General features: G+C 36.2%; 2 pseudogenes; both read right to left on the bottom strand.

Moving 5' to 3' along the window:
* Nucleotides 1–6,761: 6,761 nt before the first annotated feature.
* On the bottom strand, nucleotides 6,762–7,406 carry LOC113279537 (annotated as a pseudogene).
* Nucleotides 7,407–15,660: 8,254 nt separating this feature from the next.
* Nucleotides 15,661–16,428, bottom strand: LOC113282573 (annotated as a pseudogene).
* Nucleotides 16,429–17,119: the final 691 nt, after the last annotated feature.

The raw sequence follows: 17,119 nt of genomic DNA, 5'->3' as shown, positions 1-17,119 counted from the left end.
CACGAGCAAATAGCATGAAAGTCATGAAAATACGTTTTACAGTAACCTCGTCTAAAGAAACTGTACTCTTCCCTGTACTAAAATACGAACTGGGAGCAATGTACGAGGAATATGAAGATTGTTTATATACCATTCTCTTCGTATGGATGTCCATTATAACATCTCAAAATTTCATGACAATCCGATGAACGAGCAAAGAGATGTGGCTAAAACATGGAGCAACATGCCATCTGAAAAAGTTCTGAAGGTCTCCTGGAAGTTCACTATTTCGCCTTTTTCAGGACCTAAACATGCTCAAACTTCAAAGATATTCTTTTAAAAAGCTTGGAAATTTCCTGGGATTGAAGATTCATATGCAAACCACGAAAATCCGACTTCGGACGAAGATTCTACAACGTTTCTAGTAAAATCTGAAGTCTGAAATTTTCCGGTGACGTATTTCGGCAAAGTTATCCATAAATTCACATGGATTTTCATTCATTCATTCACGAATCAGCGATATCATACTTCTTTGAAGAAATTACAGGAGATATACTTACTAAGGGAGTCTCTAAATCATTTGAAGGCTCGACGATGCCAGAATCTCCGTTGACAACACCGCTATCTCCATTCGGTTCGGGAATTCTCCATATTCCCATCTCCCAAAGAAGAGTGCGCTTCATAAACATGATTCTTATCTACAATGATTTCTTCCTGTATTCATCAACAAAAATTATTATTATTTCATTCAAGGAGATGTCGCGATCACCTGCACGAAAGAGATATTTACATCGACTTCTTCATCAGTACTGGATTCCTGAATTGTTCGCCTGGGAACAAGTTGAATACCGTCAATCGATGGAGAAAAGGTCTGAAAAGGAATAACAAAACCTTGGTCTCGTGATCCTAATTACACGGGAAGGAAAAAGTCATGACACAAGGAGCGCTAAAAACTCACCAAAGAAACGGCTGGGGACTGCACGTCATTTGCTAACATCCTGTAGTCCTTACTTCTGGGTGCTCCGCCCCGAAGACTTTATTCCATTTCCGAGGAGTCTACATTGATCTGAAACCTCACTACATGATCATCCTGTGGTATAGTTGATGAAATAACCAGGAGTACAACTCAGTATGAAGGATCTCTCACCATCACTCAGAGGTTCCAGAAGTACCATTTCTTGAAGTTACACCCGCGGATATGTCATCCCTGGAAACATCGTCTTTGAAAGTGTCCACATGGGAGTCAGTCATTCTTGCAAAGTGGTTGTGACAGATGCATAACATTCAACGCATCATTTATACAAAGCGCAGGATTCAACAAAAAAACGAATCATTGAATAAAGATGCTCACATCAGCGTCTGAAAAAATGGTAACTTTCAACTCTTACCTGTTTACGATTCCACTAACAGTACATGAGTTAATACTTCAAATCTTGTTCGTTCCTTCAAACCTGCTAAGACGAGCAAAATTCTGACATGATTTTCACAAAACCATGAACAACCCACGTAAATTTTACAATGTGAACATTCACTGGTTTCTCAAAATCTGGACAGACGTCCATTCTACGATTGTGAAAACTCACATATAAACATTCTTTCACCATGTATGGTTGTCTACTTTCAACAATTGTTCAAAATCAAAACATTGATTTTACAAAATATATTTTAACGTGAAACTCATGTGAATTTGAAAAATATATATATATTTTGCTCCTTCACGCGAGCATCCACTTTTGAAACGAGAGTTTATTCCACTTTGTGAGATCTCACATATTTTAAATAAAATTTTGTTTTTCGTGAAAGCTCAGAGATAAAATTTTTATCATTAGACTCAGGTCTATTTTGTTGTTTCTTAAACTAAAGAACGAACGAGCGTCTGCGCTAAAACAGATTCCTTTTTTGGGACCGGCCCGCGAATCCTAAACGACCAAGGTCCCATCGTCCAAACCAGCGATTCAAAACCAATTTATGCTCATCAAACGACGCTCCAATCATGACATTGAAGCCTTCATCAAGTCGTGGTTTGCTCATGCTCTCAAAATCCGATAACGTCTCAACTTGCGACTAAGTTCATTTACTGGTATTATTATGGCTGGAAAATCACCATTTAATGTTGACTGCGGAACACAGCTTTCCTCAGTAAGCAGGGGACTTAATGTAGATGGTGGTTTTTCAACAAGGGCTAAAATCGTAAACTCATGATTATATGAGCCTCTGGTTCAGCAATCAGACATGAGTATCGAGACATGGGTCTCTCATCGAATTCTCAACGGAGAGTACTTTCTCTCAGAGTACATGTAGATATGTAGTCTTACGACTGGACAACGACATATCTCATGAATACTGAATACTTTCAGTGATTATTTATATATAGTATCAGGAGATGGATGGCTCCTAGACAGCTTGCTCTGCTAGTATAGAGCGATAACGTCTTCAGGAACAAACAACGAGTTTACCCAGACTATGTAAAGGATATGACTTACCGACAAGCTCATATCGGGATAATTAATGCTCCTAGACAGCTTGCTCTACTAGTATAGAGCCACAAAGTTAATTACTCCTAATAACAATTGCTCCTATTCCATGGTCGAATCCACGACTGGTCCCATGGAATGGCAATAAAAATTGCTCCTATTCCATGGTCGAATCCACGACTGGTCCCATGGGATGACAATAACAATTGCTCCTATTCCATGGTCGAATCCACCACTGGTCCCATGGAATGGCAATAACAATTGGTCTGATTCTATGATCGAATCCACGACTTGATCTCATAGAATAGCAATAACTATATTATCTCATTACTCCGATTTCATGATCGAATCCACAACTTGTGTCATAAATGGTAATAGATAAATCTTAATTACTCCGATTTTATGGTCGAATCTACGATCCCATGGAATGGTAATGCTCACTTTATTATTCTGAATTCATAGTCGAATCCTCAACTGATCCTATGAATTAGTAATAAACATCTTATTACTCAGTTTTGCGAATTATTCTTCACTGAATTCCACAATTAGTAATAAATAATCAACAACCGGGCGTCTGAGCTACCTCTAAGTAAGCCCCGAATCAAATGGTGAAAGTGTATTCAACGACGATGCACTAATAGTCACTGTACGAACGAGTATTTCAAAATACAACGAAACGATGAACCTATGCAAAATAGGGAAGAAAATAATAAATAATTAAAAATATTGACCAAGGTGCTGGGAACACGGACACACAACCTACCGACCGTGTCGTGGTCAATTCCACGCCAGTTTTTTATATTTTTAATACATTTTTATTATTTTCCGTGATTTGATGAAAATTCTCTCATCTGATCAAATTTCCTTCGTCTCGAGGAAACTCCTCGGTTTCATGGTACTTCCATAAATCCATAAAAAATAATATAAAATTAAGGAAAGGAGTGTGGGGAGTGACCATTGGTCAACCGGCCATGCCTTGGTCCCATCCGCCCCCACACCTCACGGTTCCTTATTATTTTTTTTTTATTATTATTATTATTTCTCTAATTTCATGAAAAACTCCTTGATTTCATGGTATTTTTTGCACAAATCATCAGATAATAATAAAATAAAATAAAATAATGAAAACTTGTGGGACCGGGCCACTAGCCGGCCGGTCCCACACGCCCTTTTGCTTTATTATTTTATTATTATTTATCCTATTTTTCCTTGAATTCATCAAATTCCTTGATTTTATGGTATTTCTCTCAAATTAGGAAAAATTCCCTCAAATCATCAAAAATACCTAAAAAATATTAAAAAATTATGAAAAACTCGTGGGACCGGGCCATAGCCGGCCGGCCATGCCTCCATGGTCCCACACGCCCGTGTTTTTATTATTTTAATATTTTTCTTCCATGAACTCATGAAAACTCCTTCAATTCATGGAAACTCCCTAAATTCATCAATTTTCTCAAAATTCATGAATTTTTCATAAAATCATCAAAATATTATAAAATTAAGGAAAAGGCACCACGGGACCGTGGTCATGACCGGCCGACCATGATTGACCACGGCGGTCCCACGCCTCCTCATTCCTTATTTTATAATTATTTTTCATCATCTCATGGTGTTTTCCTCAGTTTCGTCGAAACCCTAATTTTGGCATATTTTCTCGAATGGATGCTCAATTGCACGCCAGAAAATATCAAAATTCTCAGGACTGAGACGAGGTCGCCTTGGGGACACGAGCAAGCTATCTTGACCGACCAAGATTGTCTCTTTGGCTCACGGAATCCGGTCCCATCAATTTTCACAATTTTGACCTAATTTGCACAATTGCTCGTATTAGGTCAAAAACTCTTCCAAACACTTTGGATTTTCATTAAGTGATCGTCAGGCGGTCACGTGACTACCAGGGCCGGTTTTATGACCCCATGGTCGGTCCCTCACTCCGTCATAATTAATTAGGTTTTCTCACCTAAGGCTCAGACGAACATTTTCGAATAAATGATTAAACCAGTATTTAATCATTCTTTCACCAACAAATCGTCAACTCTTCAGGAGTTCTTTGTATTTGCTCACGTGAGCATATGAACACTACATGGTTGATCCACGGTCCCATGTAGTCGCTCCCTTCTTCGTCCCATGGTTAAAATTCTGACGAACCATGAATTGATCATCAATTGATCAAATTAGGGTTTCTGAATCCTAGGATCATCATTCCAGATTCCAACCTTAATAATTTTACGACGAGCTCATGGTCATTAATCTTATTAATTATGCTCGGTTCAACAACCAGTACTTTAATTAATATTTTGGTCACGCTGCCAATAATCCATCAGATGAGCAATACTTGCTCAGACGATCAAATATTCAACAATTCATCACATGAGCAACACTTGCTCAGATGATAAATATTTACTCAAACCAAGGAATATTGGTTCAACAATCAATATTCAACGATCCATCGAATGAGCAATACTTGCTCGCTTCATCGTACGAACTATACCTCTGTCTCATGACATGTTCAACTCATGAGTTTCAGAACATCATGTTCAACTCAGCAACTACATGGACTCATCGTCCCATCAAACCACGAAGTCATCAATTGACTAACATACCACGAGACGTCAATCGTGTCACTTTGGGGGGATATCACTTAGGGTTTTGGTCTGGCGGTCTACGACACGTGTGTTCAAACACACGATGGAATGTGAGCAAGTCGTGCAATCAGTTGAAGGAATTCACGAGGTAGTGGGTGGAAAATCGACCAAGTCTCCACACGTTGAGCAACTTGTTTCAAACACGATCTCCACTTCCCCACTCCTTGATTCCATCAACTGTCACACTTCATGGGATCATGGTGTCTAAAATTCCAGCGATATAAATAAGTCTCTGAATCATGATTGAATCATCTGCATCAACAGTATCATCAATCTCACGTCTCGTGGAGAACACGAGATCATCAACTCATCAATTGAGCAACTACTCTCAATTGAGCAAGTTCAATCATTCAGAGCTTATCATATTCAGAATTCACACACCCAAAATCTTTGATTACCATTGATTCCACACATTTCCAAGCTTCCCTTCTACATATCAACCCATCCTCTCTTGTGACCGAATTTACTCTGGAACGGTCATTGTCTTGATTTAGGCCGGAGTACTACAGATAGATCTCTCGAATCTAAAGCACCCTCTTTGCAGCGGTGCATCTGTGTGAGGTTTAACATTTTGCTCGGTTCGAGGAGTCTCCTCCGTACGGTCGTCTCCTCAATTCCTTAAAAACCAGTAAATCGTTTTTCCCCATCCACACCCGTACACGTACTGACGTAACCAAACTCATTCCGTCTACTTAGGTATGCATACCCGTTTGCATACTTAAGTAGGTTATGTTCTAAAATCGGTTTGTTCATGAACTAATACATTTATATAATAAGGAATGCAATTTTTTGCAAACCGTGGCTATAATGTTCACGAAATGATTCGAGTGAATCAAAATCGATTATTCATTTATATTTTTATAGGGCCTTTAAGGATTCAATTTTTTTTATTCATTAATGCATTAAGCGAGGTTATTCATTTATCACCTTGGCCCAAGTCGGGACCAGAGAAAATTATTCATTTGGCAAGGTTATTCATTTATCGAACATTCGTTTATCGAGGTTTGACTGTAATTTAAAAATAAATAAATACAACATCCTTCTTTAGTTTAACAAAATACAATAACACTAAAAATAAAAAAAAATATTTACACATTAACACATAATAATTAAAATAAAACAATATTTGAAAGAGATTTTTAATAAAAATGAATATTATTACTAATCATATCATGGACTAATTTATATGCACTTATCATATGGGTGTTATATATTGTATATTTATGAAATAAAATAAAACACAATAACAAATATTTTTAAATTTTTTGGAAGTATTCCAAAATCTTTCATATTTTGCAAGTCTTTAATCTAGGCAAATATATACACAAAAGTCAGTTAAAGTCTTGGAAATAGGTAAGTATACAAAGTCTTTAAATTTTCAAGTTTTTTAACGAGTAATACAAACTTTAAAAGACATTTTTTTACAATCTACAACCAGTAACATAAATTTTGAAAGAGATTTTAAAAGTGTACAACCAATAACACAATACTTTGTAAATCCGTTAAAGTATTTAAAAAACAATATAATTTTTTTTTGAGTAAATCCTCGTTAAAAATTCATCATCATTTTAAGTAAACTAGATCATGCATATAGTTCTTACTACATGAAATAAGGTTTCGAGAAGCTCTACAATAACTAGCAATCTGTCATGCCTGCTACGCCTTAACATGGGAAAAACATAACCCTGTAGTTTGTGCCACCAGGGCAAGTGAAAGTACTAGTCTAGTTTTCCTTTGGTAACTATAAGAATCCCGACACCTATCCTTGAAAAATCTTGAGAAATAAGTTTGTCCGAAGTTGCATGAATTGCAACAATACTGGTCGGTCCTGAAAGTTGTGCATGGATTATTACAGCCGCATGGTACCCGCAATTCATTTGGGCATTGCCTATTGATATCGGCTACGTATCTGATACCCCAACAACCACCCGTAGGACTAAAGTCCATGGGTACATAAAATCCATCCACGAGAGAAATATGGAAGAAATCTAAGTTATTCTATTGGTTGAGTGCATATTTTTTTAGGTATTCGATGGTTGACCATAACTTATATTAGAGAAGTCTGTCACAGTCACCAGTTTGGCATCTGCCATGGCCATATGCGAGTTCTGGTTGTTCCAGGAGCTACATCAATTCTCCAGGCCTCGTTTGTCCCCAGTCGTCGACCACCACCAGGTACAACTACTTCCCAGATTATCTAACCACATTGGTTCACAGTGTCGAAGGTGGCTCCTTGAGTAATTATCGTGAAATAAAGTAATGAAAATAAAAGGATTGGAAAGAAGATGAGGGAAGCTAGATCTTGCATGTTGATTTATTAGCTCGAAAATGTTGTAGGAAATGAACATCTCAAATGCCTATTTATACAAGATTTTTGGCATGGGTAGTAAGGTCTATCCAGTGCAGAAGAAATTGGGTAATATCCCATCTTAGAGTCACTCTATTTACAAGACATGCCTGTGGAAAATTGCGAACGTTATCTATACGTTTCCAACACTAATATCATGAGATTCATTACTCGTGGTATGATGGGGCAAGTTCCAATGTCTAAAGTCTTTGGTGGCACTAAAGAGTAAGACCATTGGCAGTGAGATTAAAATGATGAGATGTGGTGGAAAAAAGAAAAGGTAGATAGCTGCTTTAAGGGAAAGGTAAACAAGCATATTTTCCTATTCAGTAACCACAATAGGACTGACAAACAAATAAAATTGATGAACAAACTGTTAAATATGAGGGCTTATCCATCCTGTCTCAAGTTGAACCAGCCGTCTCAACATGGGACGACCATATCAAACTGAGACAACCATCCCAAGTTGAGATGGAGCCCTACTCAACTTGATTCGATAAAAATATTATTAAGACCAAAAATGTTATTTGAATTAGTTGAGTTAAAATTTATATATATATATATATATATATATATTCGAATTTATTGAAAATAATTTAAAATGGAGTCCCATTATCGTATTTTATAATTTAATTTATTAAAACCTGTCCTATAAAATCATAAACAAATATTAAAAGGGACAAAAGTTAAAGTTACCCATCCGTTTACATGTTTCCCACCGCCCAAAAGTCAGTTTGCCCGTTCAGGTGAACGAGCAAATCATCAAATTAGGCTAGTCCTGCTGGAATTGCCCTAAGGGGACTAAGAAAATCGAATAAACTGATAGCAGTAACCTTTAAAACTGATATGGGATACCCAATTGTGTTGTCTTGAATTTCATAAGATGTGCATTGTGCACAGTGCACCAACGTAATCGAGCAAAAAAAATCAGTAACTCATTATAGGAATGCTTCATAATAATATCTTGACTCCAAATATCTTGACATAGCAAACAAGACTAGTAAAGGAACGACCGGCTGTAAGGTTATTTTTTGGATTGCACCTTTGGCATGCAATTTGCTTTCTCGCGGCCTGAAGTGGAATAGTTGTATAGTATTATTGTTTTTGGGAAAGTGATATTATCACTTTTCATTTTAGCATATTTTTCTAGCTACACAATAACATAAATCTGAATCCTAGATCCATATCATAAGACTCAAGAAGTAAACGTTACACAAAGTTTTCACATACAAGACATGATAAAGTAAATAAACTCAAGAGTTAATAGTGATTCGTTAGTATTACCTGCATCCACATTGAATCTTGAACTTTATTAATGGTGAAGAAATCTTTTCAAAAAGGAAAAGAAATACTTATACTCTCAAAAAAAACCTATTCTAGCATTTGCTATCTCCAAACTATATTTCTTTCGAGACACGCTCTATATCTATAGGAAATGTGTCTAAACATCGAACTTTGCTATTTCCCAGAACGTCCTACTTGATAAACCTTACTAGGTGGAATCCCTATCCGAGTTACTCCAATTCGCGCGAATGCTTGCTATTATTTGGGTGCGTTTTCTCGACTTCGCTTATTCTCTTGTTCGATTATGCTCCATAGCCTCAAGTACTTGCATTCGTGCAAGATGGACTGCCTGATCTTTTAGGTTCTCCGTTAACTTTGTCCTTACTCCCCACTTGCCTCTGACAGACGTAACCCTGCACGTCTGTCTTTCACATTTAATGCTCTGCCTCTTAATTCAAACTTATCCGTTAATTTGGACCTGATGCTTTCCACGTGGTTTGCTCTGATGAGACTAGTAGATATCTCGAAATTGAGGTGGTAACTTTTTAAAGCTTTTATTTTGTGTTTCCCGATGTTGTATTCATATCATATCCGCGTTCTGATATTACTCAACATGGTACCCAAGTATTTTACTATCACAATAAAAAACCATTGCTTTAGATAGGGAAGAACATAGAAAGACAAAATAGGGTGATTGCGGATGTTTTCAAATGCTTTGTGAATCGGCGATTGCGACTCACTGATTTTTTTTTTCAAAACCTTGTTGAATCCTTTGATACTTACTATTATTCCTTTTTTTTGGATTTATACATGCATTATGAATTCATCGTTCTTACATTGAACTAACTTATTTGCATTGTTTGATTTCATTTAAATTTGTTTCATCTCTTACCGTGTTTTTATGGAAAAACGAGTTTCTAACTAAACTTTAATCTCCCAAATGTGTTTACAGATTGTATTCTCCCATATGACATTTGCCTTATTTACAGTTGTGATTACAGCGTTTTCTCTGCTAGCTAAGATGCTTTTTGAAGCCAAAGTGTTTCATTGATTCATCAAAATGAGAGTTATCAACTCAGTATATCCCGGTTCGCTGGCTATTACAAGGAGTTTCAAAGAAATAATAGGCGGAAAAACAAGATTTTCAAATTTCAAAAAACTCGTTGCAATTGGTAATAGTTTCCATATTTTCCTATGTGGTTTAATGACCATTTTTCTTGTTTATGTTTATAAAATATCATTCCATAACCATCAACTATCCTCATTCCAAGATTCTCTCTTAGGAATTTTCTATTGTGATAAAGAAAATCCTAAAACATATCAAACTTTTTCCCATAATAGTCAAACCCCAAAAAACCTAAAACCCATGTCAAATCTTTCATCATCCAACAATACCATGGCAGCTGAACCTAGTGAACAAGTTATTGACTTGGCGGAGAAGTTCTAGCAAACGATATTGGATCTTGATGCAGAATCTGATACATTTATTCAGTTATCAAATTAGGAAGTTACAGAGCAAGATGGTGACTGAGAATTTTGTCTTATAGGTATGATTAATTATCACTGATGGAAAAATGGGGTTCAAAGCAGTGAAAAAGCACATCAAGATCACATGGTCTCATATCCCCGAAGATGAAGTCAAGGTAATGGAGACTGACAACAATATAATGGTGTTCAAGTTCAAGGATGAAAAAACCAAAAATAATATTTTCATAACTAGACCATGGAGCATCAATGAGAATATGGTTATTCTGCATGGCTATGATTATTAAGTGATCTATAAGGAGTTAGATTGGAACCACCAATGTTTCTGGATCCAACTTAAGAAATTTTTAGCAGAACATATGAACCCAACATCAGTTTCTAATATTGGGAAAATTATGGGAGAAGTGATATCTATTGAACCAAAGGATGCTATTCCGGTGGACAAAGAAGGGGTCAAGGTTTGTGTCTCGATTGATATCAACAATCCTTTAAGGAGAAGAGTCTTAGCGAAAACTAATACTGGCTATACAAGATGAATAATTTTTTTTAATGAGAAGCAATCTCATAATATTTACACTACCTGCTTCATCATAAATCACACAAAAGGTACATGCTCTGCAACAGCTGATTTTCTTGCAAAAGTTCATAACGAACTTTTTTTTTTTTGGGTTAATAATAATGTTGCAAAAAAGAAGAATGGAGAAAGGAAAGTGTTAGTTACCATACCAAATGTTCAAAGGAAAAAGGAAATAAAACATATTAGTCCTAAAGATAGATTTCTTATTAGTCATATACTAGATCAACTTTCTCAGGAGGAGAATGATAACATCTCTGCTAGATTGGGTAAAAGGCTGAGGACCATTGAAAGTCAGGATGCTGAAGAAGACAATGTATCCAACAATGTCTATTCAACCTAAAAGAGCTCTCATGATGGGAATCAGTTAGAATCACTAGCAGTAGATAGAATCATGTAAGGAGAATCAATCAGACAACACTACTGGGGAGACTAAGGTGATTTTCAAAATTCTTTTTAAAACTTATATCTGCTTATACTCCTACTGTTATTTTACAGGTACAATATTCTTAATCATCAATTTTCATCTGTTCATATCTGCAATATTATTAAAAATCTTCATTTTAAAATAAAAATTATATCATGGAATGTTTGTGGGTTTGGTGACAAGGATACAAGGAATCAAATATATATGTTAATTAAATCTCAAAACCCAGATATCATTTTTCTGACTGAAACCAAAATCAATAAAAAAGGATGCAGTATCTATTAGATAGATATAAATACCCAAATGTCATTTTTTTCATTCCCATTGGATTGTCTGGAGGGCGTTGTCTCTGATTTGCAGGTTATTGACAAAAAGTTCAATATGATAAATTGCTTAGTTAAACCATATAGTCAGAATAATAGGTCTCTGATCACTTGTTTATGGGGTACTTAATGAGCAAAACAAAACTAGTCAGTTGAATCATATCACAAATATTAGGATAAACCATAATAATCCTTGGATTGTTATATGAGACCTGAACTTTATCTTGCATAGGGAGGTAACCAATCTAGACAATCTGAGTTAGATGCAAATAACATGTTATTGAACAATAATAACTTGACCAGTATGTCTTATATTGGGAATCCTTACACTTGGACCAATATGAGGGACGGGGACGAACTCATCTTAGAAAGGCTAGACAGAACTCTTACTTCTATTGATTGGGCTAATATATATCCTAATGCAGCTTTGTACATATCACCTCACTATTGTTGGGAGTGATCGTTCCCCAATTATGCTTCTCATTAGCAAATTAGAAAATAACACAAAGAAGCCATTTAAAGTAAATAAATCTTGGCTTAGAGACCCTAGTTGTACTGACATCATTAAAAGTGAATGGAAGTGCAATATCAATGGTTCTTCTGCTTTTCAATTAACTCATTGTCTTAAGAATGCTAAATTTCTTCTTAGGTATTGGAATTATCATCACTTTGGCAACATTAACACTCAAATATCTAATCTTGAAGCTCAACCTTCTGATCTTACTTGTAATTCCAATCACCAAAACAACAACAGAGTTAATGAATTAACTCAAAAACTGGTATGATGTGGAAGCTGACTTCTGGAGAAAAAAAGGTAAGGATGATTCTTTACATCCGGATGATAGAAATATTGCATATTGTCATCATAAAGCCGGTGTTATAATACAAAAAACACAGATCGAATCTCATCAAAATAAACTTGGAATTTGGCTGAATGATAGAAATGAAATTCAAAATGAATTGTTAAGACATTTTAGCATAATGAAATAAAACTTCTAATCCTCCATGCTCTTAAGTTCTTCTCAATAATGTTTCTGCTAGTATTTCTGAAGTCGATAATGCCATATTAATTGCTATTCCTAATGCAGATGAAGTTAAAAAAATTCGTGTTTGACATGAAACCATGGACAACACCAGGACTAGATGGTTTTCCACAAGGATTTATCAATTAATGAGGGAAACTGTAGGTTTTGATGTTGTCAAAATGGTTCAGGTCTTTTTCTACTCACATTATCTTTTAAAACAACTAAATCACAACTTTACTACTCTTATACCTAAACACAACTTGACATGTCAAAGGAATTTAACAGAGTGGAATGGAGTTTCCTCATTGATAGTCTTAAAAAACTAGGTTTCTCTGAAGCTTGGTGTAGCATGATAGAACAATATATCTCAACTATTTCCACTTCTATTCTGCTCAATGGAGCTCCGGGTAATGTTTATTATCCTCAAAGGGGTTTAAGGTAGGGTGAACACTTATCTCGTTACCTTTTCATCCTTTGTATGGAAGCATTTTCTAGAGGTTCGAGAAATGCTGAAGATAATTATCATATTCATGGATTTCAAGATAATAAGTATTGTCCTCCCATCTCTCATTTATTTTTTGCTGATGATTGTCTTATTTTCATAAAATCTAGAAGACAAAAATGCTAGAAATTTGTCTATTTTGATTGATCAATTTAATACATTCTCTGGTCAGGCTGTGAATTTTGATAATTCTTCTTTAGATTTCAGTTCTAAGGTTCCAATTGGTGTGAAAATGAGATAACAAATATTCTTAGAATTAAGAGAATGTACGTAAATGAAAAATATCTAGAAGTCCCGCTTCTTTTACAGAAAAGTAAATATGAATCATTTGTTCATCTTCTAGACAGTTATAGAAATAGACTGCATGTTTGGGATTTTATTTTCTCATCTCCTCCTGGCAGAATTGTTATGAATCAACATGTTTTAGGTAGCTTATCTAGTCATCGTTTAACAATCTTTCCTATACCCAAAAAATTGACTGATAAAGTGGACAACATCCAAATGAATTTCTGGTGGGGAAATATAGAAAATGCGAGAGGTTGTTATATAAAAGGTTGAGGAGATATTGCTCTTCCTAGGGAGCTGAGATGTCTGAACATTAGAAGGATTGATGTTCTAAACATTGCTCTTCTTACCAAGTTAGCTTGAAAATTGGTTGCAATCTCCATATGAACCATGAGATATTATTCTTAGAGAGAAATATTTTGCTAATCTTAATCCTTTGACTGAAAACATAAGTAAGAAGGGATCCTGGATTTGGAATGCATATGCACTGGCTTAGAGATTGTCACAAAGTACTATGCCTGGGAAATAGGTGATGGTGCTTCTGTTCACATTTGGAAGGGTAATTGGATTCCTAATAGACATGGTCCTCCTTCTTCTCATTTTCAATCATCTGGTATGAATCTTGTTAGTCAACTAATGGATCATGATAAGAAGTCTTGGAATGTTGGCATCCTGAAAGCTGTTATTGATCATGATACAGTTAATGACATAACAAACATCAAAATTCCTTTTGCAGGTAAGGATAAAATTAGGTGGGAACCATCTAATAATGGTCACTTCTCTATTAAGTCTGCTTACAATACCATTCTTAATGATAAGTTGGTAGATAAACCAACTAAAAATAACTTGTTAATATGATGGAAATCATTCTGGAAACATAAACTTCCTCCTAGAGTGCATCACTTTTTTTTTTAAAATTCATCCATAACTGCCTACCAACTAAGTCTAAACTAGCTAGAATTACTAGTCATCATGACGATTCTTGTCCTCTTTGTGGTAATGCTCCTAAAACAACTCAACATTTTTTTTTTTGAAGAACAACTCAACATTTGTTTTTTGAATGTACAACTAGCAGGGCTATATGGAACTCTATAAGCTCTAATCTTACTGCCAATCTTCAGAACCACAATTTGCATCAATGGTTATGTAGTTTCTTTCTAACGGTTAATACTGATGTGTATAAGGACTTTAAGATGTGTGATTTAGCATGTTTCACAATTTTGATAATTTGGAAGTCAAGATGTGCAAAAATATTTAAGAATAGATCCTTAAACTTGGTGGAGATTTCTAGCAATGTTTTAATGCAGCTTGGTGATTGGAACAAGTTAACAGATAACCACCCTACTCAAAGTCAGTCTAATAGACAAAATGTTCATGAATGGTTACCTCCATCAAATAACATTATAGAAATAAACTTTGATGCTTCACACATAGATAAAAATAGTTTATCAGGATGAGGCCTAATTTGTAGAGATGATGCAGGTAATAGCTATGGACTGTGAGGAGGTGCATCTATTGCAGTAGATCCGGAGCAAGTGAGGCACAAGCTCTTCTAGAAGAAGTGCTATGGGCTAAGAGTAAGGGTTGGAGGAAGATCCAACTGGAGGGAGATTGTGTTAATGTAATTACTGTTGTTAATGAAAAATCCACACTTGTTAAGTGGATAACCAATAATTTAGTCAATGGCGCTTTATTAATTCTCAAAACGACATATTTCTGGGTGTGCTCCTATGCTCACAGAGATGCAAACCATCTGGATGATTTTTTGGCTAAGTTCGCAAGATCTCAATCTTTATGTTTTAGTTGGTTTAATAACGCTCTTACTTAGACTCAAGCTTTGATCCAACAAGACGAAGAATATGTAATTCATTTTTATCAATTGAATTTCTTTTCCTATTAAAAAAAAGATAGGGAAGAACAGAATGGTTTTGTCTTCAAAGTTCTGTGACACTCCCTCCGTTGCCTATATAAACATTTTAAGGAACTAAATCAACATGTGGTTGGTGCGAACTCACTTCAAAATCCGAAATCACTGTCTGAAGAACAAAATCTTCAAGCCATTGAGTTCTTCTATTATAAGCAAGTTTATATAATGTTTTGGTCTTAAAATTTTGAAATTTGAATGTTCCTGTTCCATCGTAGGTTGGTTAAGTGTTTGAATTCTAAAATACAACGGTATCGGAGTCATGTTACAGAATTGTTATATCGTAATCCGACAAATATAATTTTGGCGGAATTGTATCAAGTAGCTAGCTGTTTCAACCATACAAAGATAACAAAATTTCAAAGCTTCATCATTATTTTAGGTAGACTAGATCATGCATACATGTCTTATTACATGAACTAAGGTTTCGAGAAGCTCCAATAACTGGCAATCAGTTATGCCTGCGGCGCCTTAACGTGGGCAAAACACAACCCTGTAGTTTGTACCACCAGGGCAAGTAAAAGTACTAGTTGTCGTCCTTGGGACAACTATAAGCATCCCGACACCTGTCCTTGAAAAATCTTGAGAAGTAAGTTGGTCCACAGTTGCCAGAATTGCAACAATACTGGTCGGTCCTGAAAGTTGTGCATGGATTGTTGCAACCACCTGGCACCCGCAATTCATTTGGGCATTGCCTGTTGATATCGGCTGCGCATCTAATACCCCGGCAACCACGGCTAGGACTAAAGTCCATGGGCACATTAAATCCATTAACGAGAGAAATATCGAATAAATCTAAGTTATTCCATTGGTTGAGTGCATATTCGGCTAGAGTATTCAGTGGTTGACCATAACTGTTACATTGGAGAAGTCCGTTACAGTCACCGGTTTCACATCTGCCACGGCCATTGCCATCAAAGTTACAATTTGTTCGACCCCATATGCGGGCTCTGGTTGTTCCGGCAGCTACATTAATTCTCCAAGCGTGATTCGTCTCTAGTCGTCGACCACCACCAGGTACAGCTGCTGCCTACACCGGGTAATTACATCGGTTCACTATGGTGAAGGTGGCTGCTTGAGTGATTGCCGTGAAAGAAAGCAATGAAAACAAAAGGATTGGAAAGAAAATGAGGGAAGTTGGATCTTTCATGTTGATTTTGATGAGCTTGAAATTTGTTTGTAGGAAATGAACATATCAAACGCACTCTATTTATACAAGATTTTTGGCATGGGAAGTAAGGTCCATTCAATGCCGAAGAAACTCGGTATATCCCATTTACAAGACATGCCTGTGGAAAATGGTGAAAGTTATCTATACGTTTCCAACACTAATATCATGAGATTCATGACTCTGTGGGATGAGGGGGGCGAGTTCTAGTTTCTCAAGTCTTTGCCTCAACAAGTCTTTGGTGGCACTAACCAGTAGTGGGATTGTAATGATGAGATGTGGTGGAAAAAAGAAACCCCTCAATGTGATAGATGGGCCATGAGACCAAAAATAATAATACGAGTAGTTAGTAGCAACTTTCACTCCTGATATGGGATACCCAATTTTGTTATCTTGATGGGCGCCAGAGTAGAATTTGCTGCTTCATAACAGTGTCTAGAGTCTTGACACCATATATCTAGACTAATAGGCACACGGCATCTTATACCAACCGAGCGCTTTTGGCTCCCACCACCGCTCTTTTCTCCTTGGACTGGCCAATCTTGGCCAATTCTGCAGCCTGTAGGACTTCCATGGAGGACTAGTTGCGACATTTCTTGTTTAAGCTTGCCATCTCCAGCTTCAAGATCTTGGATCATCTCCAACAATTACACTGCTAATGTAGTGTCCATAAGGTT

Source organism: Papaver somniferum, chromosome 5 (assembly GCF_003573695.1).
Source record: "Papaver somniferum cultivar HN1 chromosome 5, ASM357369v1, whole genome shotgun sequence".
Taxonomy (NCBI): Eukaryota; Viridiplantae; Streptophyta; class Magnoliopsida; order Ranunculales; family Papaveraceae; genus Papaver; species Papaver somniferum.
This window is presented reverse-complemented; position numbering and strand designations above follow the sequence as displayed.